Below are 27,904 nucleotides of genomic sequence, written 5' to 3' on the forward strand. Positions count from 1 at the left end.
GAGCAGATGTCGTTCGTCACCATGGCGGTGGTGGTCCCATTGCACCTCATCTGTGATGGATCGCAAGGCAGCTGGCTGAGCCCCAGCTCGATGGTGTGTGCACCAACACCTCCATGTACTAGCTCCCGATCAGTGTTGGTGGTCATGAGCGCATCCACAGTCTGTCCCAGGCAAGCACGAGCATGTTCGCATTCAGGTTAGAGGTATAGCCCGCATCCATGGTGATGACAGTAAAGTTATGGTCGACCACCATGCAGAAGAGGTGCGAGTTCAGGCCGACATCGACAACAAAAGCAGCACCCTCATGTTGGGCTCCACCACCATCGTGAATGTCTCAAATATACCAAATCAAATGAAGAAGTAATAATTAACTACTTACTAATTACACAATCTCTATTATTGAACGCAATTTACATTTTTTAGAGTAAAAGGACCAAGCCCGCCTTCATCAAGACAAAACAGTTTACAACATTGGGAATTTGGGATGGAACACACACTCGGTCCAGAAAGCAAAGCGTACCCTCACCAAAACACCAAAACAGAATCAAGCCTCGTTCACATTTCCCAGGATAAACCTAGTGAAGCCAAATCCATCCATTTGCGAGAACAAATTGCTTCTTCAAATGTTGCACTATTGGACAAAAAGTGCATTTAGGCACCCTAGTGGGTTTGGAGCTAAAAGTTATAGCGTTTTTCATAGAGTGACATGCGCTATTTTTGGACTTGCGGAAGTTCCAACATTTTAACAGAACCAAGATCCTTGTGAACACTGCATATACCCTCACTTTGTGAGATTGAGCGATTCTTGAGAAATCCAAGTGGTGGGTTGAGTGAATTTCAAAATAGAGAGCAAGCCAAATCCTTGAGCAGTTGTGGGCTTCGTCAATCGTTCATGAGACATTTGTTACTTTTGGATCTTGGCTCCTAGATGGCTAGGAGGCGCCGACGAGCAACCAAGCTTGTGGTGTGCCATGGCAAGTTTGTGAGGGCCCAATCTCGCCTCCGCAAGGGAAGAGATCAAGCTTAGTGGATCGATGACAGTGGTTGAAAGAGACCCAGCTAGAGTGCACCACGGAGTGGTCACTCATGGCTTCCTAAACGGAGACGTATGGCTAGTGTTGAGGCCCGAGCTTCAGTAAAACAAACCTTGTCTAATTTGTATTTTGAATTACAATATTTGTGTTTATATCATTCTACTTGGTTGTGCGTGTTTGTGAGTGCAGGTGCTTTATGTCTTGCTATTGGGCATCCCCAAACTCATATATCCAAGTTTGGTTTGAGCTAGAACTCATTAGGCGTACTCTCATTTCGTTTCATAATGACAACATCGGAAGTTCTAACGTGCATCGACAGTTCCGATCCCCCGGCTCCAGCTCCTGTGCGCTACAGTGACGCTACACTATGGGAGCCGGAGCCTAAAGGAGCCCGGCCAAACGGCCCCTTCATATGGTGCTCCGATGCACTGGACCATGACCGCGATTTTCAGAAGCTAAGGACTTCAAATCATTCCAAGGATCTTCCTGAAAACACAAACAGTTCCTTAGTTTTGAAAGCCCTAAGGGCTACACCGCTACATCAGGGAAAACATATTAACAACTACAACTTTTTATCCCTTAGCCACATCTGTCCAACAGCTAAGAATTTAGCGCCACAAGGTCTATTGAAATTTTCTAAAATAGTCTCTCAGAGCTGCTTTGCTACAGCACACAATCAAATAAAAAACGGTTAACGGACTCGGTCTCAGAATAGAACAAGCAAGAGAGGTCGTCTACCTTTCTTTTTAAATATCTGGTTAAGATCTTATCTTTAGATAGCAACCTGAGAAAGAAATGTACTCTGGTACAGCAATTTACAATTTCACAGTGATCGATGACGCGATGCACACGTGCTTGCGTGGTTGCGCACTCGTCAGGGTCAACCACATATTCCGGTTCCACCACTCGCCTGTTCATGACAACCTCATCCAGAGAGTGCAGAGAAGAAACATGGGATTCTTCTTTGTGTCCACACTCAACGAGCTATCACATTTGCACGAGCGGCGCGGCCGGCAGTGCCAAGCCGCCGAATGGTGGAATGGGACCTCCTTGTCTGGCGCCAGGAAGGGGTAGGCGTTGCCGCTCCTCGGCGGCCGGACGATGAAGGCGCCGTACAGCGTGGCGCGGAGGAAGGAGGAGTGCGCGTGACAGTGTGCCACCACAGCGACAGTGTGCCCTCCTGCCCCGGGCGCTGAAACGGTGCGTGTAGGATAGGAGCTGCTGTGCTGGATGGGGCACTGCGTCAGTGCGTCCCCCATGCTCATGCCTCATGAGCGCACACCATGCCTGTCAATTGTCCCAGCATCCGCAGTGTTAGGCTATCTCTGCTATTCGATCTGCCACCGGGGCTGGGGGGCTCGAGCCCCCCCTACTGTGGCCGAGCCCCTGGAGCCCCCCCTAAAAATTTCAGCCATGGGAGGAAGAGAAGGAGGCGCTAGAGGCTAACTGAACTGGAGAACGTCTGAAGGTTGAAGATGAACGTCCTCCACTCGTTCTTGCCCGCCTGGGCCAGCTATTTGGATATTGGGCCGCATTTAATTGGAGGACCCAAGTAGGAGCAAACCGGCCTTTTCTTCACTTCTCTGCTTTCTTGCTTCCTGTTTTCCGAATGGCCGAAGCCAGGCAACTAGCCCGACAGCCCCCAGCCCGTGTAAGCAGTTTTTTTTTTTAAAGGATTTCGTTGCTTTGGTCACCCATCGTGCTTAACAGAACTATTGTGTTTACATGAACGTTACCTACTTTGGAATTTCGGATTCGTAATTCCTAAAGTATTAGGCCTAGATACTAATATTACTCTGTTGGTTAGTAATGAAAATTTCATTTACTTCCTCTCGTGATACTTTTTGAGTGTTTATCTAAGCTGTCATGTTAAATTGATTGAAATTGCTATATTTGTTTTGTATGGGACATAATTGAGTTAGGCTGGCTTAGCTCTATGTTTAGTCCAGCCCCCCCTAAATATTTTTTCTGGATCCGCCACTGCTATTCCGTACAAGACTGTTACTATCCAGGTGCACCGAGCCACCGAATAGACAGGCCATTGCTGTATCTTTCAAGTGCAAAATTAAAGGCAATGTGACAACGATGCAATATAATTTCTTCTCTTGGTGGAGTACTCATAATTGCTAGTAAGCCTAGATTAACCCCCGTCACGTTTTTTTGGGTGATTCTGACGTTATGCCACTCGTGAGTATCCTATGCGGAGTATAATTTTATATGGCACTCCATGTCTGGCTTTTGTGTGAGCTTTTACGGTGCACTCTTGCAAAGATATACCGTATCATCTTTATACGCGAATATTGTGACGAGCATCCAAACAGTTACAGGCTATGTTTCGACTGGTAAGATGTCGGCTTCACTTTCTGCTTCCGGCATTTGTTGATGCCATGCTTTTTTTTTCTCCGTCCGTGGTTCATAAAGCAGGCACAAAAGTGTGGGCTCATGATTATAAACCGTCAGCGTAAATATATTTATATGACGTTTTTTAAGGCAAAGCTAGTATAAATCCTAGATTTATATCGGCGGTGCCCTTAAGACGATCACCAATGTAAATTAAATCTATACTAGCTGTTAGCTTAATTGATCGTCGGTATAAATATAGGATTTATATATACTGGCGGTGCCTTTAAAAATTGCCGGAACAAATAATTTATAAGTACTCTTCTTCCTCGATCTGAGCTTGGAGATCCAAGAATTGCAAACTATAGGGTGGGAGATTTTGATCTTCATTTTTTTGAAGGAGGTTGCTCAAAAAAGTTAGTTAATGCATATGCTATGTCTTTTTGGATGAATCATGTATAATTTGTGGCGTAATTGGATCTAGGTTTTCATGGTTTGTGTATAGGAGTGCCGGAGCCCTACATCCCGTGTTAGATATCGTTCGAGTGCATGTTCCTTGTTTGAATGCTCTAAAGTTCTTACAATAGGGTGTGTAAGCTAAGGGAAAGAGATAGGAGTAGTGAGGAGAACGGATGCCCGAATAAAGTCTCGAGAGTCCGTCACCCTGGATGGGAGGCCTGGCCACCCTTATATAGAGTCCGGGGGCCAGGTTACATACAGAGAGTGGTTCTCCCGACCGAGTGGTCATGAGCCTGAAGGAGGGAGAAACTAGTAAGCTTGGCTTGAAAGCAAGGCCGTCTTGTCCTAGCATCAGTGCACGTTCTGGTATGGTCGTCGTCATGGTCTTGCTCCCACGTCGCGGCATGGCGTGGCGTGATGCTACAGTGCCGGTCGATGGAGCCCGCTGAGCCCATCGACAAGGCCCGCCAGGCCCATCCAAGCGCCACCGCTCGTCGTTTGCACGTGCGTCGCAGCCGCTGGTGCTGCTCCGGACAGCTGCCGCGCGGGCATGTGACCTCGATGGAGATCCACCGCCTATGGCGCATTCGCCCCCTGGGCCGCCACCGGTCAGATCCGGCCTCCCTGTGCCGCCACCGTCCGAATCTGGCATCCCTGCGTCGCCACCAACTATGGTGGAGAAGGGCGCCGTTGGGCTCGGAGGTAGAAGGTGCGGCGCCGTGCTCGGGAGGGAGAGGGTGCGCGTGCCGCCGTGCTCGGGAGGGAGAGTGCGAGGGAGAGAGTGGAGGGTGCCACTAGGCTCGCGAGTCGGAAGGGAGGAGCACGATGCTCAGCTACGCGACTGTTGGCATTTCTTAGCGCAATCACCAAGTGTGGAGGTTTTAAGTCCATCCCCGGCAACGGCGCCAGAAATGCTTGTTGGCATTTCTTAGCGCAATCACCAAGTGTGGAGGTTTTAAGTCCATCACCGGCAACGGCATCATAAATGACTGTTGGTATTTCTCAGCACCATCACTAAGATTGAGTTAACCTTAGCGACGCCACCAAGAAATACCAACTACGATAGTTCTTAATGATTACAAAAAATATCCGTAAGCGCACGGATCTATCATTGTTGCATTTCACCCGGATGTATTCAGGGTATCGTTATTTATATTTTCTCAAAGGAGGGCAAGGTAGAAGAGTCTAGCATGAGGATGAACAAGATTACATACTTGCATTAGTAAACCAGTAGTTCATGACAGGGGTAAAAACTGTATTTTAAGGATAGTGGACACTAGGGATGAAAACGGATCAGATACGGACGGATATCACTAATATTACATTTGTTTTCATATTTCTGTCCGGATTCGGATTCGAATACGAATAGTGTCAACTTTGTCGGATAGGATACGATTAGATATCGACATCATAAATATGCGATTTGAGTATTCGGATATGGATACGGTATCGGATGTTGAATATTTGGACTCGGATACAGACAAATCTCAACCCCTCTAAACGGATTCGGTCTCGAATACGGTCGGAAAAATATCCGTACCGTTTTCATCCCTAGTGGACACACATATGAGCCAACCTCAAGGATAAAGGAGAAAACAAAGAATAAAAAATGTTCCTACATGGAGCCGGCATGTTCACCCGAAAATATTCAGGGTATCGTTATTTATATTTTTCCAAAGGAGGGCAAAGTATAAGAGTCTAGCATGAGTATGAACAAGATTACGTACTTGCATTAGTAAACCAGTAGTTCATGATAGGGGTAAAAATGGTATTTTAAGGATAGTGGACACACATCTGGGCCAACCTCAAGGATAAAGAAGAAAACAAAAAAATAAAAGAATATTCCAACATGGAGCCGGCATGTTCTAATATAGCCGTGAAAGAACAGTTAATGATCATACAAGTTATATGATTAGAGTTAGAACTAAGTTTAAGATGAACGGGGAGATCTCCGAGCACTAGTCTGCTAGCAAGCGCGAGAGACTTTAAAACTCCTACACAGTACCCGAACGTGGGGGATTACAAGGGACGGACAGGGCTGTCACCACCTGCCGCCTACCCCTCAACCGAGGGGCACCATCATATCCGAAGGTTCCCGTGCACCCGAGCACCACGCCCGTGTACAATGAAACTACCCATATCCCCCTGGGACTCCGACCCTATGGATCGACAAGGAAGAATATGGGCAAACCCGATGGAACGATGAACCGTCACCTCAACCCTAGCTCTACTTCTACTCATACAAACCATATGAATGATTAAGCATGAAGTTGAACATGTTAAGACCATAACACATAAACTATATGCTAATTCATATATCATGATTATAACAAGACAACTATACTCTTGTTCATATGCACTACTATATAAATGATATCAGAGCATGACTATAGAAGAACTCTTCATAGTATTATTCATACCAAGATGTCACTCTTCTTCCAAGGAGCCAAGCCCTCCTTGATAGCTTTGCTAGCTCCAAATACCACTACTAAAACTAAGAGAGTACAAGTAGAGAGGGGTGAGGTGTGTAGCTCCAAATGGTGTGTGTTTGAATGGTGAGCTCTTCCTCTTCTTATATAGTGAAGCATGGTCGGTTTGGCGTTGATAAATTAGGAAACCGGCCAAAACCACCTATGAATGGAAGCATGCTACAGTCGAAGGAGCATGGGCCCGAAAGGCAGTGGCGAGGGTGCGTGCGCACCTAGGGTGCGGCCGCACTCTGGCTAGCCCTGCTCACCACCGCCTTGCTCCTGTGGGCTCTTGGCTAGGCCTAGACCTCTTCTACATCGGTGCCCGGCCCAAATTTGGCAGATGGATGGGCCTTTGCTTTATTCCTTGGTGTATGATCTACTTTACGCTTTCTGTTTTGCGCCTTTTTGCTTGGTTTTCCACTTGTTCGAATATGAGTCCTGCAAAACATGTTTTCTCCAATACAAGTGGAACTAGGTCAATAGTATATGCATATATGTCGAAAGTTTGTTGAATTCTCCTGTTTTGGACATTATTTGACGGTCGGATTCGATCGTTAGTGACCGCCAACAACGACTGCGGGGAGAGGGAAAGATAAGTGCGACCGCAAAACCTAAATGCTCCTAATATATGCCTCTAAGCTAATGGGCCAGCTGGGATTGGGGCCTTTTTCCCTGAGGCGGGCCATTTAGGAGGCCCGCCTCCGAAAATGGAGGCATTTTTGGATGAGGCCCGCCTCGATTAATAGATTTTAGGAGGCGGTTTTGTTAGGTCAAACACCTCGGTTAATAGGCATTAACCGAGGCGGTTCTGTTAAGTTGCCCGCCTCGACTAAGTATTAACCGAGGCAGTTGCTGGGCCGGCTGCCCTGCCATGAATAACCGAGGCAGGCAACCAGCCTAACCACCTCAGAGGCCTTTTTCCAAATGCCTCAGTTAAGTTTTTGTGCAGTAGTGTGGGTCTCTGCTAGTTGGGCCAGTGTGGGTCGCCCGAGTGGCTAACTAATCGGTGTCTTAAGATACCCGGGGTATCATAACCCCAATAGTAGCCATCGAGTGTCTTCGCGATGTCTGAGTGATCGTGGAGATGCCGATGTTCGTGTGTGTGGTGCGCATGTATCTAAGGTCATGGTTGTCTTGAGCTCGGAGCTTGCCTGCTCCTGTCAGGGCTGGCGTACATGGTGGAGCTCGACCTCTCTCCGTTCCCTCCTAGGGGTCGAGACAGGGGAGAGGTCGTGCGGTGCTGCGTGGCATGCAGCGAAAGGAGAAGGGAGAGGTCGTGGTCGACCACTCGCCTTAGTGCTTGGCCCGGGACCTTTGTAGCATCAATGAACCGTGTTTCCGGGTCTTTGCTAGTTGGGCCAGTGTGGGCCGCCCGAGCGGCTAACTAATCGGTGTCTTAAGATACCCGGGGTATCATAACCCCGACAGTAGCCCTCGAGCGTCTTCACGATCTCAGAGTGATCATGGAGATGCTGATGTCTGTGTGTGTGGTGCGCGTGTATCTAAGGTCGTGGTTGTCTTGGTGGTCAAGTACATGACTGCTCTGCTGAGCCCAGCTATGTCAGGGTGTTGCGTGTATGGGTACAAGATCCATACAGAGCCGTGCGGTCTTGTCGATGTTGTACCAGCTCCATCTTTTGGAGGATCTCGATTTCCCTGACCTCACGCGAGCTTCTGACATTGGCTATGACCTCCCGTTGTTCACCACGCGGCTTGGGGATCACGGGCTGCACAGTCCGCCCTTGGGCCTATAAATAGGGGCCTCCTTCTCGTTTGAACCATTCTTATCCATGCCTTTTGGCTACTTCTAGATTTCTTGAGAACCTGAGCTCGAGAGAGGGAGTGCTTCTCAATAGATAGTGGAGGTTTTGAGGATGCGAACTGCCAAGGGTCGGTTGCGTTGGCCCGAGGTCGGCGATGCTTCATCCAGCAGTTGGTGCTAGAAGGAGGCTTGCGAGTAGGAGGGGATGATATGGTTCGGCCGCTGGATCCGTATCCACGGGACCTCCTCGTTCCGCAAGACCTACAGGCTCGGGTGTGCGAGGTGGTCGCTAGCTATGGAAGGTTTCACCGTGCCATCCTCATCGTAGCGGCTATGATGGCGGTGCAGCCACGCTCTGGAGGTCAGGCAAACCCATCATATGATGGTTCTTTCATGCCTCTACGACCCAATGTGCATGCCCCGGTGGTGTGCCTGAAACCCCGCCGGTGCAAGTTGAGGGGCTTCCTCAGCCATCACACCTCCCATCTCTCCCCATGTGTCTTGTGCTCCGGGAGTCGCGATGCTATGAGAAGGTTTGCGAGGCATCCTTTTTCTGTCATGCTTGCAACAATGGTGGAAGAGAGGAAAAGTATGAACAAGAAGAAAGAAAAAAAAACAAATATAAAAAACAATGTAAATAGAAAAGGTAAATGAAATAAAAAGAAAACAAGAATAATAAGAAGAAATAAATGAAAGTAATAAGAAAAAACATTGCATCGGCAAAAACCATGCCTTATCTAGTTTTAATAAGAATGAACGTGAGATCATGTGGATTTAGTTTATACATGCAACGGTTTTATTTCTATGATAATCCCACAGCAATGTACAAGGTATCCTTCTAGTTTAGCAATTGAAAAGTACAGCACAAAAGGAAGTTGACATAGTTATAAGAGTTGTTGTATATATAACAAATAGATCTAGACAACGCATAACCTATTTGGCTCCAAGTAAAATAAATACAAGCCACGATGAAACACGACATTAGGCGTGTCTTGTTTTATTAATTTTTTACAGTTTAAGAAAACTATGATAATGAACGCTGCCAAGCAGGATAAATGGTTCGCCACAGCTATGCAACATCTGCAAAGAAATCATACACCGTGATCCAGGCCGCTATTGGAATTCGAACCGTCTTTTGGTTATTGTACCAAGTAAGGCTTCCAAATGTATAATCCCCTTGTAACCTCTGCATACGTGATAGCTTGACCTGAAAAGTGTGGACTTTGTAGCATTGAACACAAGAATAGATGGCTCAACTTCGATCTTGATTCAAGATGGGTTCTGAATTGCAACATGGTACACTGCATTGACCTCGCCTACATTTGTGACAGTTCTCCACACGGTAACTAGATACCTCAGATCTGGAGTTGAGATGGATGGCAGGTTCAAAAAATACCCAGGTATCGATGTTGCATTGCAGCTAACGGATGTTTTGGTGGTGCAATCAAGGAAGTAGTTGTAATCTTTTGTATTGATGTCATAAATTAGACCAGGATCTGCTGCTCTGTTAGGGTTGATGTGCCCACCTCCATAGTCAAATGGGTCGGCAATTTTTCGAGGCAATCCTTCAGCCAGTATCGGCATGCCATCTTCATCAGTTACAGATGCTTCAACATGCAAAACGAAACACAGGTAAATACATGTAGCATTGCCTAGTACATTAGTCATGAATTCAAAAATTAAATAATCTTCTAAAGCATTGTTTGATTTTATTTCCGGTGGTGATGATTGCAGATTTCAGTGCAGCAGGAGACCAGTTTGGATGCAGAGCTTTCAACAGCGCGACGATGCCAGCTACATGTGGGGTAGCCATTGATGTTCCAGACTTAATCGCGTAAGAATTTCCTTGTGCTGCTAAGATGTTGGCTCCAGGTGCAGCTATGTCAGGCTGTGGAGGAAGCAAAGGCTACTGTGAGACAACAGGCGATAGCTTATTTGTGCCTACAGACTGTTAGAGGCAACATTTTGACTTTATGTACCTTGATAATATCAGCGTAGTCGGGTGATGGACCTCTGGAGGAGAATGATGCTACTTTTGGGGCTAGCAAGGCACCTGTACTGGTGCGGGCTGGTTCAATCTTTGCCACCGGTGATCTGCTCAAAACTACCAGAAATTTACCGGAGAAAGGCTCAGCTCATGATGAGAAAGAACTGATCTTGCTTGTAATGTGCATTGTTGTACTCCCTCCATTCCAAATTATAAGTCACTTCAACTTTCTTGGAAAATGTATTATAAAATAATAATATTTATGATACCAAATAAGTATCATTAGATTCTTCATTAATTATATTTTAATAGTATAACTATTTGGTGTCAAAAATCTTCTAAATTCTCTCTATTGTTTCGATCAAACTTGAAATGCTTTGACTCTCTAAAAAAGTTAGAATAACTCTTAATTTCGAACGGAAGGAGTAGGTGCTAACTAGGATCCAGGAAGTGGTGTACCTGTCGGAGCCGATATACTTTTTGATCTTTTTAGCCGTTTCAATGTCCACCAAAACATATGGAAAGTCACCCAAGTCAGGCAGAATGTCAGTCGTGTATTGAACAAAAATATGTCCAGTTCCCCCTCCATTCACGACGTTTTGCCTCGCGTCTGACAAATACGTGAATGGGCCAAACGTCGTTGGTGAATGTTCCCTTTAATATCAGTACCGTTTAAAGCATCTGCCGTGCATCTAAGAGAAGGCACAAATTAAGTTGCTGTCAATTTTAGAATTTCTGGAGCAGAAAATAACGTAAAATTAATGGCTTTGCATACCGGTCTCCATTGGCAAGCCTTCTGAAACTGCTCGTGGATGAGTTCTTCCCTCGGTAATAGAGAGATTGTCCCTGAAAAATAGGCAAGAGTTGTATTTATACTCAAGATCAGTAACATACATATGCTTCATTGCTTCTATGTAAACAAAATCATGGCGGCCTTGTGATTCTTCAGAGTCCGCATTTGTATGTATTCAAACAATTCATACCGTTATCTGTTGCTTGTTTCCCAGCGTGATAACCGTCGGGAACGAGTGATCAGTCTTGCTCGTGGCAACTGTGATAACCCACGGAGCCGTGTTCTCAAGCGTCTGCGGACTAGGCCCGTCGTTCCCGGCCCCGTACACGACGGTGATCCCCTTTTGGACGGCATTCAGGGCGCCGAACGAATTCTCCTCGGGACGAGCGAGCGATAGCGAGAGCACGTCCACCCCATCGTGTATCGCGTCGTCGATGGCCGCGAGCACGCCTGCACTGGTGCCAGACCCGCCTTCTCCCCACAGGGACTTGTACATGGCAATGCGGGCGCGGGGCGCGCCGCCACGCGCAGCGCCCGCGGCGAGCCCGTGGAAGCTGGCCGCCTCAACGACCGAGCCAGCCGCGGTGGAGGCCGTGTGCGTGCCGTGTCCATCGTAGTCCCGGGCCGAGAGGTACTCGGTCTTGAGGATCTCTTCGTCCATTCCAGCGTTGTAGAACCGCGCGCCAATGATCTTGCGGTTACAGTTGCCGCTGTTCTAGCCCTGTCCGACTTCGCACTTGCCTTTCCACCGTGACAGCACCGGGCCATACCCTGTTGGCCCTTGGATCTCTGGCAAGGTGAGCCGATCACTCATCGATGTTTCCGATCAGACACTATGCCTATGCCTAGAGGTAGAAGAAGAGAGGAAAAACAGAACGCGTGCACACAGCTCAAGCACAAGCGTTGACCGAAGCTCTACAGAGGAGATGGCAAAACTGAACTTGCTCTTTTTACTGAGTTGCATTGGGAAGATATATATATACAACTCTACCCATCTAATCCTATTACACAGATATGTCAGGTTGCCGTGCTGCAACAGTGAGTAGATATGACAGCAGGGCTGACTTTGGTGCCAGCCCCTGCTATGGCTACAGTACAACAGGAGGACCTTTCGGCACCTGCCCCTGCAGCGGCTACAGTGCAGCAACAGGGGGCCTTTCGGCGCTTGTCCCTGCCGCGCGTTCATGCAGGGGAGCAGCAGATTACTTAACAATTTTTCTCTTAATCCTGCTACTAACCCTAGAACATCCACCATGCCGATCATCTTCTTCAGCTCCGTGAACCGAAGATGGCCGAGCGGCTTGGTGAGGACGTCCGCGAGTTGCCGACTAGTTTCGACGAACTCGATGACGATCTGCCTTCGTCGAGACAGTCCCTAAGGAAGTGGAACTTGACATCGATGTGCTTGCTCCGGTCATGGAGAACCAGATTCTTCGCGAGGGCGATGGCGAGCTGGTTGTCCACCATCAGCGCTGGTGGGTGAGCTTCCACACCGGTCAGCTCGCCCATCAGCCAGCGCAGCCACACAGCTTGGCACGCCACTGTGGCCGCCGCCACATACTCTGCCTCGCACGTGGACAGCGCCACCACATTCTGTTTCAGCGACAGCCATGAGATTGGAGCCGGCCCGAGGAAACGATGCACGCCAGAGGTGCTCCGCAATCCGTCGATGTCCCCCGCCATGTCTGCGTCACTGAACACAGTGAGCAGCAGCCCACTTTCGCCGGCCTTAGAGAAGACGGTCCCCTGATCCACCGTCCTCTTGACGTAGCGCAGCAACCGCTTCACCGTGGCCCAATGATGAGGATCCTCCATGAAGCGGCTGACGTAGCCCACAACGAACACAATATCCAGTCTCGTGTGGACTAGGTAGCGCAGACCGCCGATGATGCTCCGATAGAGTGTTGCATCCACCATCGCCGCAGTACTGGCCTTCGTCAGCTTCAGGCGCTCCTCCATTGGAGTCATGCATGGCTTGCACTCAGCCATGCCGCTCTGCTCCAACAGCTTTGAGGCGTACGCGCTCAAACTGAGCGTGAGTGCCTCTTTCCCCTGTCTCACCTCGATGCTGAGGTAGTAGGAGAGCGCGCCGAGATCGCTCATTCAAAAATGAGCCACCATCTCGTGCTTGAAGCTATCGATGTCCTTCGCACGCTCGTCGATGACAATCAAATCATCCTCATACACGCCAACGACGAGCTCCTCCTTCCCACATCGCCGCGTGTAGAGCGCGTGCTCAGTTACGCACCGCGGGAACCTAAGCTTACCTAGCGTGGCGTCAAGCTTGACGTTCCACGCTGGTGGGGCCTGTCACAGTCCGTAGAGCGCCTTGTGTAGTCGGAGCACCCTATGCTCCGCTCCCTTGACGGTGAAACCCGGAGGTTGCCTGATGAAGACCGTCTTCGCCAGCTCGCCATTGAGGAAGGCCGATTTTACGTCTAGGTAATGGATGTGCCAGTCCTTCGCTGTTGCCAAAGCTAGCAGCAGTCGGACAGACTCCATGCGTGCTACCGGCGCAAAGACTTCCTCGAAGTCGATGCCCTCACGCTAGACAAAGCCTCGGCCGACGAGGCATGCCTTGTGCTTGACAATGGGGCCGCGCTCGTCCCGCTTGACCCTGTACACTCACTTTAGGCCGATCGGACGGCATCCTGACGGTGGATCGATGAGCTCCCAAGTCTCGTTTTCCTCTATCGCCTTCATCTCCTCCAGCATCGCCTGTCACCAATTCGCATCGCGCTCGCCCAGCGCGAATGTGGGTGGTTCCTCTACACTGACGAGAAATAGCTCTGGGTCATTGAGCAGCCAACCCGCCAGGCCTGAGGATCCTGTGCCGCCGACGATGTCGTCCAGCCTGCGAAACCGCACCTCCTCACCATCGTGGAAGGCATCCACGAACTCACTGATGTCGCTTGGAGGGGAGGTGAACTTGATCGGTGGTCCTCGGCCTCCCTGTTCTGCCGGAATGGTCAGCATCGCTGTAGGACCGCTCGGCACCACTGCCGGAGTGGTCGAATCCACTACTGGAGTGGTCGGCACCACTCCTGGAGTGTTGGCTCCACTACTAGAGCGCTCGGCACTGCTGCTGAAGTGCTCGGCACCCCCTCTGGAGTGCTCGGCACCGCACCAGGAGTGCTCTATTGCTGGAGTGGTCGGCACCTCCTCTCCAGTGTCTCTACCACCGTGGATGACCAAGTGCTCGACGACGAAGGTGCTGGTAAAGCCGCCAGCTTCCCCCATGCCCGAACTGTCCTAGTCCCAGGCCGCCTTCTCATCGAACAGCACATCCCTAGAGATCACCATCTTGCCTCTCTTGGGATCATAGAGCCAATACGCCTTGGTGCCATCCTCATAGCCCAGGAGCACCATCGGCGTGCTCCTATCTTGCCGCTTGCCGAGGTGAGGGGACGCGTCCGATGTGAACCAGCAAGTCTTGGGTTTTCAGCGCAATAATTCATCGAACGCTGGGAGTGTCTGGTCCGGTGTGATCAGACGCATTAGGTCGGCCCAAAGCGGCTCTGGGAGCTCTCTGGACTTGACTGGACGCTGCGTCTCCCGCGTCCGGTCATTTTCTAACAAAGCGTCCGATCACGTAGTATTACTGTGCACAAAGATAGCCGTTGGGCGCCAATGGCTAAACAATTTGAAAGGGACACGTGGTGGTCAGGCTGTGACCAGACGCGTTCGGTCACCACACCGGATGCGTCCAGTGCACATGACATGTGCGTCTGGTCATCCCGCAATCAGCCTAATAATTGAGCCAACGGCTATTGTTTGGGGTGTCTATAAATATCGTTTGGTAGGCTCTAGCTCATGCTCTTGGCCATTTGCATTGACATAGCAACCTTGTGAGCTTAGCCAAAGCCCTCCCACTCATTTCCATCATTAATTCATCATCTTTGTGAGATTGGGAGAGAATCCAAGTGCATTGCTTGAGTGTTTGCATTTAGAGGCACTTGGTATTCGTGTTTTGCTATAGAATTCGCTTGTTACTCTTGGTGGTTGCCGCCACCTAGATGGCTTGGAGCAGCGAGGATCATCGAGCGGAGGTTGGTGATTGTCTCCGGCTCCGATCGTGGTGATTGTGAGGGGTTCTTGACCTTTCTCCGGCAGAGAGCCAAAAGGTACTCTAGTAAATTACTCGTGGCTTGTGTGATCCTCATCTTGTGTTGGTTGTGCGGCACCCTATTGAGGGTTTGGTGTGTGATGCCAATTAGCGCGTGAACCTCCAAGTGAGTGAATTGCCACAACGGGGACTAGATTGCCGGCAAGCAAGTGAACCTCAGAGGAAAAATCATTGTGTCTTGATTGTCTCCTTGGTATTCATTGGTATTCACTCATTGGTCACTTGCCACGGCGGTATACCTCTCTACCACTCTCTTGTATTTCATTATACATTCACTTGGATAGAGCTAGTGGTAGTTAAGACTAGATAGTGTATCATTTAATTGTAGTACTATCTGGTTCATAAATCCGAGGTCCCTCATGGACCTGCTTCCCAGCAAAAGCTCAGCCCAGCAGATGACGTTACGAACAACGCGCAACTCCTGGGCTAACCCAAAAACATAACGACAGGCTAGAAGGGCGATCCAGTCTCCGACCGAAAGGCCTGGCCAAAGAGGAACGACGGTCGCTTTTGACTTTGGCACGCCTCTTCAACCAGAAGGCCTAGCCAAAGAGGAATGACGCTCGCTTTCGACTCCAGCCCACCTCTCCGAGAGGAAGGCTCACTTCTGACTCTGACCCGCCTCTCCGACCGAAAAGCCTAGCCAGGGAGGAACGACGCTCGCTTCTAACTCTGGCCTACCTCTCTGATCGAAAGGCCTGGCCAATGAGGAACGATGCTTGCTTCCAACTCTGGCCCGCCTCTCCAACCGGAAGGCCTGGCCAAGGAGGAATACACCGAACCTCTACTTATAGCTCTTCTTCGATTGGGAGGCTGGAGCCGACTGGGGAATGACTGACTAGGGACGCCCGCTCGGTGAAGACCCAGGAAACAGATAGAGCAAGTAAGGCGGGGCGCTCCAGTCAACCGCAATACCAAGGACTGTACCATGCACACCTGCAGAATAGTACTATCAGGTCATGTCAGAAGGGTACTTTATAAACCTTCTAGACATGTCAGAATGCCAACAGTGTTGTGGGCGCCGACATTTGCCATACTAGAAGAACACGGTGGAACCAACCACATGCATCCAACCATCAACAGTATTGTGGGTGTCGACAAACCACCTTGTACCTGATGGCGTGGGCAACAAGACTAGGTAGCACAACACTCTCTTTCTCTCACACTCTCTCTCTTGTAAAGTCATCTCCTTCATCTATAAAAGGGGATGCGCTCTCTCCAAAAGGAAGATGATTCAATCGATTCAAACAACCATCGACGAACAACAGACGGATCATTCCAATTCCCTCTACTTGGCTCTAGAACTCTAAAGTCAAATAGAGCATACATTTGAACACTTAGCGCACGTTGGAGCTCCCGTCACTCTTGGCCCTTTGGTCTGGAGTCCGACCAGACCTCTGATACCCCATCTTACTCCCTCTTGTTTGTAACCCCATAGCAAACTTTGAGCACCCGGGCTCAGGAATAAAGTCTCCGACTGACTCAGACTGGACGTAGGGCACATTGCCTGAACTAGTATAAACCCTATGTCATTGAGTGCTAGGCCACATCCGATGACAATGTACGGCAAAACTACAAATATTTATGTGTTGGTCATTTTTCGTACCGACAGTTGGCGCCGTCCGTGGGGAAGACGTCATACGTTCATGCTTTTGGCCATCGGATGGCCCACCTTTCCACCATTTTTGGCATGGCGGGCACAAGCGATACGACTCGCTTTGGCTCGCTGGAGTTACCCGCACTCCCACCTGTTGGGATATGGGTTCCACCTATCTTCGAGCCATCCTAGACATTTCTCTTTGGAAGTCTGGACTTTGTCGCCGACCAGCTCGATGTGCTTCGCCTTCGCGAGAAGGCACTTGCTCTGGCCCCCATCGGAGGGGCGCCCTCCGTTGGCTCTAGGACTCCCAGCGACCTCAACAACGAGGCGCCTATGCTTCTCTTCGAGCATACATGGGCTCAAACCCCGTTGTGAGTAACGTATGTACTATTATTTACTCGCTATTTACTATCTTCCACCAATTCTCCAGAGGGACACCATTGTCCCTGTCATGACCGCCATGCGATAGGTTCCCCTATGGCCTCGCATCCCTTGCAGACGCGTATGCTCGGGGGCTCTACAGGATGCTAGTGCCACCCCCTCTCACATCCAAATTCATGGGGATGGTGAGCTATACTCCTGCCTCTTTCCATGACCTCATGGATGATGAGGTTGAGAGCGACGGCTCTAGCATCGGCGACGTCGTGGCACCTAGCCACCCTATGTCCCAGGAGGGCACTATGGCAGATGCCCCGAGATAGCCACCAGTGGTGGCGGAGTCTCTATAGACCCACACCCCTCTGGACCCTCGTGCGGAGGCCCTCATGTGTGCATAGGAGCACAGCGAGGAACTACGACAAAGGCGGTAGAACCAGCCGCCACCTACGCCGGTGCACTCGTCACAGCAAACTATGCCCCACGAGCATAACCCGGCGAGCGGCGCCTGGGGTTGCGCTCGCTAGGTCGAGCGCAACATCATGGTCGGGGGGAATGATCCCCCACAGTTCGCTCAGGCTGGCCAGAACATCACCGTTGTGGCGATGCTCCTGTGCAGCCTTCTAGAGCCGGTCGACCCCCAGGAGCAGGCGGTCCATCGAAACCTCCGGGCGCTGGTGGAAACCGCCGCCATTCAATAGGTGGAGAGCTCCATGTCATGACACCTACTCATGGCCTCTCTCCCCACCAGGGGAATGGGGATGCACCAGACAAAACGCTCCATCCGCTCACCACTATAGTCATGGTGACTCAGAGCTGGTCATCGACCAGGTCATGAAGGAGTCCTCTTACAAAAGCCCCCTCATGACAGCATACTGCCAGGAGGTGCGCAAGCTCGAGGACAAATTCTAGGGGATCGAGCTACACCATGTCCGCCAAAAGGACAACGAGGCCGTTTCTCACGAAATTGGCCATCAGGCGGGTTCTGACTCCAGATGGGGTCTTCATCAACGACCTTCACGAGCTGTCCGCCCACATCCTAAAGGTCCGATCTAGACACATCCCGATGCCGAATCGGCTCTTGGGGGCTCCGACCTAGTGCCTCCATGATGACGTCGCCCGCTGACATCGCCGTGGTCGCACTCGATCAAGCCGACTAGCGAGCACCGCTACTCGCCTACCTCCTCGAGGAGGTTCTCCCACCTGAAAGGACTGAAGCACGATAGATCACTCGACATGCCAAGACATTTGTCATGTTCAGTAATGAACTTTACAAATGAAGACCATCAGGAGTACTCATGAAGTACGTCCCTATCGGCCAAGGCAAGCAGCTCCCCCTCAAGGTCCATGCTGGAATCTATGGACACCACGTAGCCCTGAGGTTGCTGGTTAGAAAAGCCTTTTGCCAAGGTTTTTACTAGCCCACCACGCTACGAGATGTAGAGGAGGTCATCTGTAGGTGTGAAGGGTTCTAGTTCTACGCTCGGTAAACTTATTTGCCAGCACAGGAGCTCCAAACCATCCCCATCACCTGGCCATTCATGATCTAGGTCCTCGACATGGTAGGATCCCTCAAAAAGGACCCGGGCAGCTTCACTCACCTACTCGTAGCAGTGGACAAATTCACCAAGTGGATAGAGGTGAAGCCCATCACCAGCATCCACTCGGAAGAAGCAGTCAAGTTCTTCCTCGACATCATCTACCAGTTCGGTGTTCCCAACTATATCATCACTGACCACAGAACTAACTTCATCGGGAAGAAGTTCCTGGACTTCAATAATGGAAACAGCATCAGGATCGACTGGGCCTCGGTCGGACATCCACGTACTAATGGTCAAGTCAAGCATGCCAATGGCATGGTCCTCCAAGGACTCAAGCCACGCATTTTTGACTAACTCAATAAGTACACCGGACGATGGGTTGTAGAGGTCCTAGCGATCCTCTGGAGCCTGAGAATGACCCTGAACCGATCCACAAGGTTCACACCCTTCTTCTTGGCTTATGGAGCTGAAGCAGTACTGCCCTCCGACCTCGACCATGGCACCCCAAGAGTGAAGGCCTTTGACCATGACCGAGCTGAGGAGGCTCAGCAAGACGCAATCGACCTGCTTGAGGAGGCTCGCAAGATGACCGTCATCTGCTCTGCTCGCTACCAGCAGACTCTCCACAGGTACCATGAGAGGAAAATCAGAGGAAGGATCCTCGAGGTTGGAGACCTCATGCTTCAAAGGACCTAATCGACCAAGGAGAAACACAAGCTCTCTCTGCCTTGGGAAGGACCCTATACGATGACCGAAGTGATCCGACTGGGTGCCTACCGACTGAAGGACGACAATGGCAATGTTCTCACCAACACTTGGAACATTGAACAGTTACGTCGTTTCTTCCCTTAAAATTTGGTCTTACCATTTTCTTTCATTCAACATTCGCTCATACAAAGCACCCTAGCCCGAACACTTTTGGCCTGAGTCGCTCAGGGGCTCCATGAGGGTGCGATACCACCTCTTTTTTTAGTATCATATGGTAAATACTCTTCTACCCGAACGAAAGAGTAGTCCATTCCTTTAATTACCTTATGTAACTTTGCTTTAAACATTACGACCGATCACACCCGCCATGACCTATGGTTATGAGCAGCTGAGCCTCATGAGCCACGCTCGGGTTCTTAAGGTTGTAGCCTATGGTTCAAACAGGTAGGTGCAAAAAATAAAAAATAAAAAACAAAGCTATGCTAGGGTAAAAAAGGAACGGATGGGACAAGCTTCCCCTTACGAAGTGATTCATCACAAATCGAAATTGTTGTATTCATGAATACACAAAAGTGTTCACACAGGGACTTCCCCATGAACTCATCCTTTACATATGCTAAGTACTTCTACTCTAATTTCTACTATGGCCGCCCGGTGGCATCGGCTGACGGTGCGACCGGCGAAGATAAAGGTTGCTCGCCCTCCGACGGGGCGACACACGGCTTGATCGAAGGCGGGGCGACATTCGCTTCTAACCTGGGCTCCACTCCATCCGTAGGCTAGGACACATCCTCCTGGCGTGCGCCTTTAGCCACGCTCACACGGTGAGCCTCCATCACCCATTGAGTGAAGACTTGCTCTACCACCAACTATGCATATGGCAGCAAGCTCTCCCCGAGCGCATGGATGGCGTCTGGGCTCTAGCCATCAGCATACCCACTGTAGATGGTGGTGAAGTCTAGGTTCAGGTGGTGCGTCGCCACCGAAGTCAGCACCCCCGATGTCTCATAGAACATCCCGTTAGAGATAAGCACCCGAACTTCATCCAGAACCTCCGCTAGTCGGATGGCGAGCGTGCTGGTGCTCGGCAATGACCTGAACACTTTCGAGACAATGACCTAGGTGATGTTGCGGATCTAGTCAAGCTCCTCCTCGAGAGCACATAGCTCCTCTAGGGACTTGGCCAGCGCCTCCGCATTTCGACCAATCATCGCCTTGGCCATCTCCAAGTCCTGCTCTAGCAACCCAACCTTTCCACCCAGCTCTAGAAGAAGGATGACGAGCTCATAAGCAAGCTAAAGAAAAAAAACCAAGACATCAAAAATGGAACAGGTACATACCAAGGTAGGTGTTCTCGAGGATGGAAAGTCCTTCGTCCTGCCGAGTCACCTACTCGCGTAGCTGAGCGTTCGCCTCCTCCGTCCCAAGCATCTGGCTCCGAAGCGTGAGCACTTCTTGGTCGACCTTCGACCGGGCATTCTGCTCTGACTCCAGAGCCTCTAGGGAACTCTGGAGCGCTGGCTCGATCTCTGTCAGGGACTTCTGGAGCGCTGCCTCAGTCTCTGCCTGGTGGACCTTCGCCGCGGCATGTCCCTGCTCAACGGCAGTCTCTCGCTCCACCACAAGCAGTTCTACCACCCGCGCCTCCATCACCTCGGTCGCCCGGTCTTGGGACTCACAGTGGGTGGACTCCAACTGGCGCTCGAGGTCGACAACCCACCATGATGCCACAGCCTCCCACTCCATCCGAGCATGCTCCTCATGGAGGAAATGGGACTTGCGGCTCGACATCTCCTCCAAGCCCTACAAAGCAAGAAGCAAACACTCATCAGTAACTAGCGAGAAACCAAGGAGTCAAGGACAAGTGTAGAAAACTTACCTCTGTAACATGGGGCAGGTCGACCATCACCGCCTGGTGGACGGACTTGACCCGCTCCAGGGCCTCCTCAAGCCTCACCCTGGTTTGGGCGAGATCAGACTCCATCAAGAGTCCTCTCCCCCCAAGTGTGTCCTAGAGCTGCAGCTCCTCCTCACCCTAAAGGATGAACTGCACCTTCCTTGGGTTGCCTAGGCAGGGCCACACCAGGTCGATGGTCGCCCCCAACCCATCGGAAGGCCCAGCCGACGACTGGACCACCGCTAGCTCCTACGACGATGGGATGGCCGGTGGCTCCACCTTGGTGCCTACCTCATTGGGGTAGGAGATATCCACCTCCTCCACCTTGTGGCCTGCTGGTGGTTGTTCTGCCTCTGGTCTGGCTGTGTCTCCTCCTAGCCCCGACAGCTCCGACCAAGAGGGCGAGCCATGCGTCCCTCCACCGGGTGAGGCAGGGAGCCCGGTCTCCCTCCCCTCTTCTGCCAAATCTGGTGTCGGAGGGATCGCGAGGGTCACCTCTGACTCGGCCTCCACCGTCACCACTGGGATCGCCACCAACACCGTCGCTGTCGCTGCCGCCGTACTTGCGATCGACCGGGAGGGCGCAGCCCCCGGAGGGAAAGGTCGCACCACCGCCACCCTGCTCTACCCGCTACTCGTCATGACTCGCTACATGGTGGGCCTCCACTCCTCCCGCATGGGAGGCGGGGCGATGCTCAACCCCATCAATATCTGGCCGCTGTCAAACAAATACAGGTCAGTCACGCTCAAAAAACTCAAACTATGAGATCAAACAATGCATACCGAGACATAAGTGGTAGGGCTCTAAAGCCCTGACCCACTGGCAATGGGCCCACCGGACATGGGCCACTCATGGGCCACAAGCCATGCCCCCTCACTTTGACCGAGGGGGAAGTCGACCCGGCCGGCTCCCGAGCGGCCCGCGAATCGCCATGACCTCTAGCTTGCGGCACGCCCACCGGAGTAGCTAGCGAGGCATCCCCCGTTGAGGGTCACACGCCAACGCGAACCCCGAAGATGCGTGGGTGCGAGCCCACTCCTCTGACCACCTGGCCTACCCCACCGCACCTAGAGCAGGTGGGGACAAGGCTAGCAACATCACCGAAGGCCACGGCGATCGTTGATGGTGTCTGAGCTGGCGGCATGCTTCCTTGGCACAGGAACGTCGTCGCACCTCTCTGCATCCCGCTCGCCGCTGGTAGAAGTGGCCGTAGGCTTGTGGTGCTCCACCGAGGTCACAATGACCTCCCGGCCTCCCTCATTCTCGGAGGAGATCATGTCGTCACCCATCTCTGTGGCATCCTTTGACTCGAGCTCTGCCTCAACATCGCTCCTATTTTGCATGGCCCACACATGCCGAGCAATGTCCTACTCCTTCTGGTGCTTCCTTCGAGCCTTCTCAACTCTCTTCTTCTTCCTGCCGTCTGCCGCCTCCTTCAGAGCGGCTTGCCGAGCCACGCCCTTTGGCCCCTTCGGAAGGTGCAGCCAGGATTTATAACTAGTCAGTCCCTGCAAGATGGATGACTTGAAGACAAATTACAAGCGAGTGAGATCGAAAGGGACATGAAATAAGGAGAGGAGAACATACCAGATTGGGTAGCTTCCCGGTGTGGAAAGGTCTAGGCTCTCCTTCGAGGGTCTCTCAGGCCTTCAGTCGCAGCACTCGGTCGAGTCGGCTCCAGAATTTGTCCTTTGCCAACTCCACCGACGATGCACAGTCGGGGTCCATCAGGACAGAGTACAGCCACATTGGTCGTGTCCTTTCCGCCAACGTGGTGACCCGATGGTGGAAAAAGGTGTGGAACACCTCACCTCATCGAGGCTGTGCTGCACCAGCTTCATGAGCTCCTCCCCGATGGTTTCCAACTTGTTCTATCGGCTAGAAGGGCCCCACGACCAGCTCTCCTACCTCTCTGGCCTTCTATAGGTGAACGGCGGGAATGGCGCCTCCGTTGGGTTCCTAATGTAGAACCACTCCCCATGCCACCTTCGATTGGAGTCGCAAGGGGTGTACGCAGGGTAGGCGCCTAATGAACTCGGCTTCTTCTGCAGAGCAAAGCCACCAACTAGCACGGTCCTAGCCAGCTTCCCCTCTAACAAGGCTCGCCCAGAGAAGATTCACCGGAAGAAGTCAACGTGTGGCTCCATCCCGAGGAAGGCCTCACAGACGGTGACAAAGCCGACGACATGCAACACCCTAGTCGGATTGAGGTGCTGTAGCTCCAGGCCCACTCATTGAGGAGCCCACGTAGGAACCAGTGCACAGGGTACCCTAGCCCATGCTCATGGAAGATGAGGAAGGAGACAACCTCGCTGGCCCAAAGTCGTGGAAAAGCCTCCCCCATAGGAGCCCTCTAGTGCGCCACCTCCTTCGATAGCAGCAGCCCCTCCTTGGCAAAGGCGGCCAACACCAACTCGCTTACACTGGATGACCTCTAGCTCAACATTGCGCTCTGGATTCATGAACAGATCTATGAGTTTTTCCTCTCCCTCGCTTTACCCTCTCTTTCGCTTAGGAACCATCATGGCGCACGAACGCACTGGGCGAGAAGGAAGAAGGAGGAGAGGCGGTAGTTAGAGAATATGCGAAGGAATGGGACAAAAGCCCTCTCCCTTCCCCTATTTAAGGAAGAAGCGCAGCGGTTGGGGAAAGGCAAAGGATTGGGGTGAAAAACCCTCTCCCTTCCCCCATTCAATGCGGATGGGATACGGTGGGATGCATCCTGACTGATGGGATGCGCCCTACCCAACGAGATGGCGTCTAATCAGACGGGACATGAACTGGGCATGGCCCACCACTACCGCACGTGGGCGTGGGAAACAAGGTGCAACCGCTCACAGGCGGCTCTCCGCCTTCCTAGGCAAGACTTGGAAGGGCCCAACAACGGGATCTCCGCCCAGGAGAGACCAACGGGCTTCCTGAGTCGATCAGATGGCTCAGACGAATGCCGAGAGATAGGTAAGGAATAGAGGGACGCCCCATGTGGGCCATGCCGACTCTGTCATAGACAACGAACACGGGTCCCATTCGGACATATCCGATAAAGACTCCTCAAGCCTGTCGCTCGAGTCATCAAGGTAACTCTACCAATCCCTCTTACTTTATTTCATTTTCTAAATGCATAAACATTCATCCATCCATTCTCATACACACATTCACACATTCATCCATACACGCATTCATTCATCCCATACATCCAAAGCATCGCATATGCAGTTGATGCATCACAATGCTTCGTGTTGCGTCATGAAGCGGTAGTTGCCTCATTCAACATGAGCAACGACCGACCGGGGTTCGAAGGCTGGCCCACGAAGGGCTCGAGGCCACCCCGTGTCAAACAGAGCCAAGGGAGAAAAATACAGATGAGCCCCATTGGCCCTCGCCTAGTCTGCTTAGAAGCAGATAGGGACATCTCAAACCTTCTTGTTCAATCTAACTTCGAGCCATGCCCACAGAATCTCCATCGAGGAGAGGCCAGCGGGCCACCTGAGTCGGTCTTCGGAACGACCCGGGCATCTACCGAGATGTGGGTTAAGGAGCAGCGGAATGCCACATGATGGCTATGCTGACCCCATCATTAATGATAGACCCAGATTCCACTCGAACATACCTGTTAGCGAGCTCACCGAGCGCGTCACTCGAGCCATCGAGGCAAGCGATGTTAGCTTAGCCCCTCAAGTTGCATAAATCGCAGACGGGATAACGCACAGAACTAGACCAACCCCTATCGAGCCCAACGGGGCTCAGGTCGCCCAACACCGACTCAGGAAATCAACCGACCACGTAGGTCATGGATGGGGCACACACGGGCGAATACCCCAAACGGCAGTCTACGGCCCCAGGAATTAGTATCAAGATGCTCAGCCTCCAATCGACTCACCAGTCAGACGTAGGCTCAGGGGCTAAACCCATGGGTGCGCTCTCATGCACCCGCCATCAAAACAAAGAATTCCCCCGCTAGCAAGACAAAAAACACCCAGACGATTCTACCTGAATCGCCCGAAGGCTCGGGGCCTACACCCGCCAAGGAGGAATACACCGAACCTCTGCTTATAGCTCTTCTAAAACTGGGAGGCTAGAGTCGACTGGGGAACGACCGACCGGGGACGCCCGCTCGGTGAAGACCCAGGAAACGGACAGAGCAAGTAAGGCAGGGCGCTCAAGTCAACCGCAATACCAAGGACCGTAACATGCACACCTGCAGAACAGTACTGTCAGGTCATGTCAGAAGGGTACTTTATAAACCTTCTAGACATGTCAGAACGCCAACAGTGTTGTGGGCGCCGACATTTGACCTACAGTGTCATGGGCGTCGACATTTGCCATACCAGAACAACACGGTGGAACCAACCACATGCATCCAGCCATCAACAGTATTGTGGGCGCCGACAAACCACCTTGTACCTGATGACATAGGCAACAAGACTAGGTAGCACACACACTCTCTTTCTCTCACACTCTCTCTCTTGTAAAGCCATCCCCTTCATCTATAAAAGGGGATGCGCTCTCTCCAAAAGGAAGACGATTCGATCAATTCAAACAACCATCGACGAACAACAGACGGATCATTCTGATTCCCTTTGCTTGGCTCTAGAACTCTAAAGCCAAACAGAGCATATGTTCGAACACTTAGCGCACGTCGGTCCGAAGTCCGATCGGACCTCTAATACCCCCATCTTACTCCCTCTCGTTTGTAACCCCACAGCAAACTTTGAGCACCTGGGCTCAGGAATAAAGTCTCCAGCCGACTCAGACTAGACATAGGGCACGTTGCCTGAACCAGAATAAACCCTGTGTCATTGAGTGCTAGGCCACATCCGATCACAACGTACGGCAAAACTATAAATATTTACGTGTTGATTACTTTTCGCGCCGACAAGTACTCTGACTAGGTTGATCACCTAGGTGTTTATTAGTGACATAGCTTTGTTGTGATAGATTAGAGATCATAGAAAATAGAATTGGGTAGGTGGCTTGTAACCCCAAGTATAGTGCTAGCGCAAAATTCACTTCTCCATCTTATTGACTAATCATTTGTCTTAGTGTTGTTGTAAAAATTTTTAATAGGCTATTCACCCCCTCTAGCCATTAGAACCTTTCAACGAGCTCGAGAGCATCCGCCGCGCGATACTTGGCCGCCTTTGGGAATGGCAGCCTCCTCTGCTTCTCGGCCAGGCAGCTGTCACACAACTTGCCTGCGTGCTTGATATGAGGCAGCCCTCGGACCATCTTCTCTAGCCGACCGAGCGCGTCGAAGCTAAGATGGCCGAACCGGGCATGCCACAGCCATGGCTCCTCAGTGTGCCGTGCTGCCAGGCACATCGGCTGCTCCACCTTTAAGTTGAGCAGGTACAGTCGGTTCTAGGACCTCTTCACCTTGGCAAGAGGGCGCTGTTCCCGGGCCCTGATCCTAAGGACGTCGTCTTTAATCAGTACCTCGCTACTGCGCTCATCTAGCTAGCCAATGCTGATGATGCATGAACGCAGCTGTAGGATGTAATATGCATCTATCAGCGCGTGGTGCTCGCCATTCTGGCACATGAAGATGATGGTACCGCGCCCTCGGATCGCCACCCTTCAGCCATCACCGAACTTCACCGTGCCGGTCACGTCGCCGTCAAGCTCGGAGAAGGCTGCCTTAGAGCCCGTCATGTTGTTACTGGCGCCAGAATCTAGGTACCACCGCCGCTCCTGCTCACCGCTCACACGTTCGAGGTGGACTTGGGCGCACGGTTCGTCGAGGTTGACAGCCTTCAGAGCCTTCCCAAGCCCTTCCACCGCCATCACCTCTCCCTTCTTCTTGGCATCAACGTTGTGCAGTGCATAGAACGTTGCCATCAGAAGAGTGGCATCATCATCATCATCAGCCTGCGCCAGATGAGCCTCAGCCTTCTTCTCCTACTTGCGATTTGCGCACTCCTTTGCCCAATGGCCCGTCTTCCCGCAGTGCCGACAGGCGTTGGGGTCGACCTTCTTCTTCTCCGAAGAAACCTTGCCGCGGCACTTGCCATCGCCACCGCGGCTGGAGGAGGCTTCCCCAGACTTCTTCGTCTGAGCAGCCCACTCCTCCTCTATCAGCAGCAGCTTGCCACTGTCTATCATTGCTGTGGCCTGCTCCATGCGCTCGTCCACCGCCCGTAGACGGCCAATCACATTCTCAATGGTGAGGGTGGACAAGTCCAGCATCGTCTCTATGGAGAGAGCGATCTGGATGTACTTCACCGGCATGTAGTGTAGGTACTTGGAGACTGCCTTCTCTTCGTCAATGGTGACGCCGTGGCTCCTCAGCTTGCTGATGAGCGACTGCAGGCGGAGGGAGAAGTCCTCTACCTATTCATCATCCATGAACTTGAGGTTGGCGTACTCCTGCTTCAGTAGCTGTGCCGTCGCCTTCTTTGCGTGGTTGGAACCGACGCGTATCGCCGCACTGGCCTCCCACGCCTCCTTAGCAGAGCTCTTCGCCCCCAACGGCTCCCTGTACTCCGTTAGCACAACAGCGAGGATAGCCTCCAACGCTGACATGATGTCTTCTTCGTTGTCGGTGCTCTTGTCAATGGCATTCCAGAGCCATCGGGCTCTAAGCTTAACCTTCATGGTCACCGCCCACTCGCCACAGTTGGTGCGAGTCAGCGTCGGCCAACTGGTGCCGCTGACCTCCTGCACCGTGCGCACAACGACCTCCTGTCGTGGTTGGACAGCCACAGCAGCGTCGCTGCTGTCGCCCATCTCCAAACCGTCCGTCATCGTCAGCGGTTAGTCCGGCGACGGCGCTTGTATGGCTCCGATACCACTTGTTGGCCCTTGGATCTC

The 27,904-nt window shown here is 51.6% G+C and overlaps 1 pseudogene; it reads right to left on the reverse strand.

Annotated features, from left to right (window-relative positions):
• Positions 1–9,135: 9,135 nt before the first annotated feature.
• Positions 9,136–27,904, reverse strand: part of LOC136453183 (subtilisin-like protease SBT3.9) — a 41,787-nt pseudogene continuing 23,018 nt past the window's right edge.

This window comes from Miscanthus floridulus, chromosome 5 (assembly GCF_019320115.1).
Source record: "Miscanthus floridulus cultivar M001 chromosome 5, ASM1932011v1, whole genome shotgun sequence".
Classification (NCBI taxonomy): Eukaryota; Viridiplantae; Streptophyta; class Magnoliopsida; order Poales; family Poaceae; genus Miscanthus; species Miscanthus floridulus.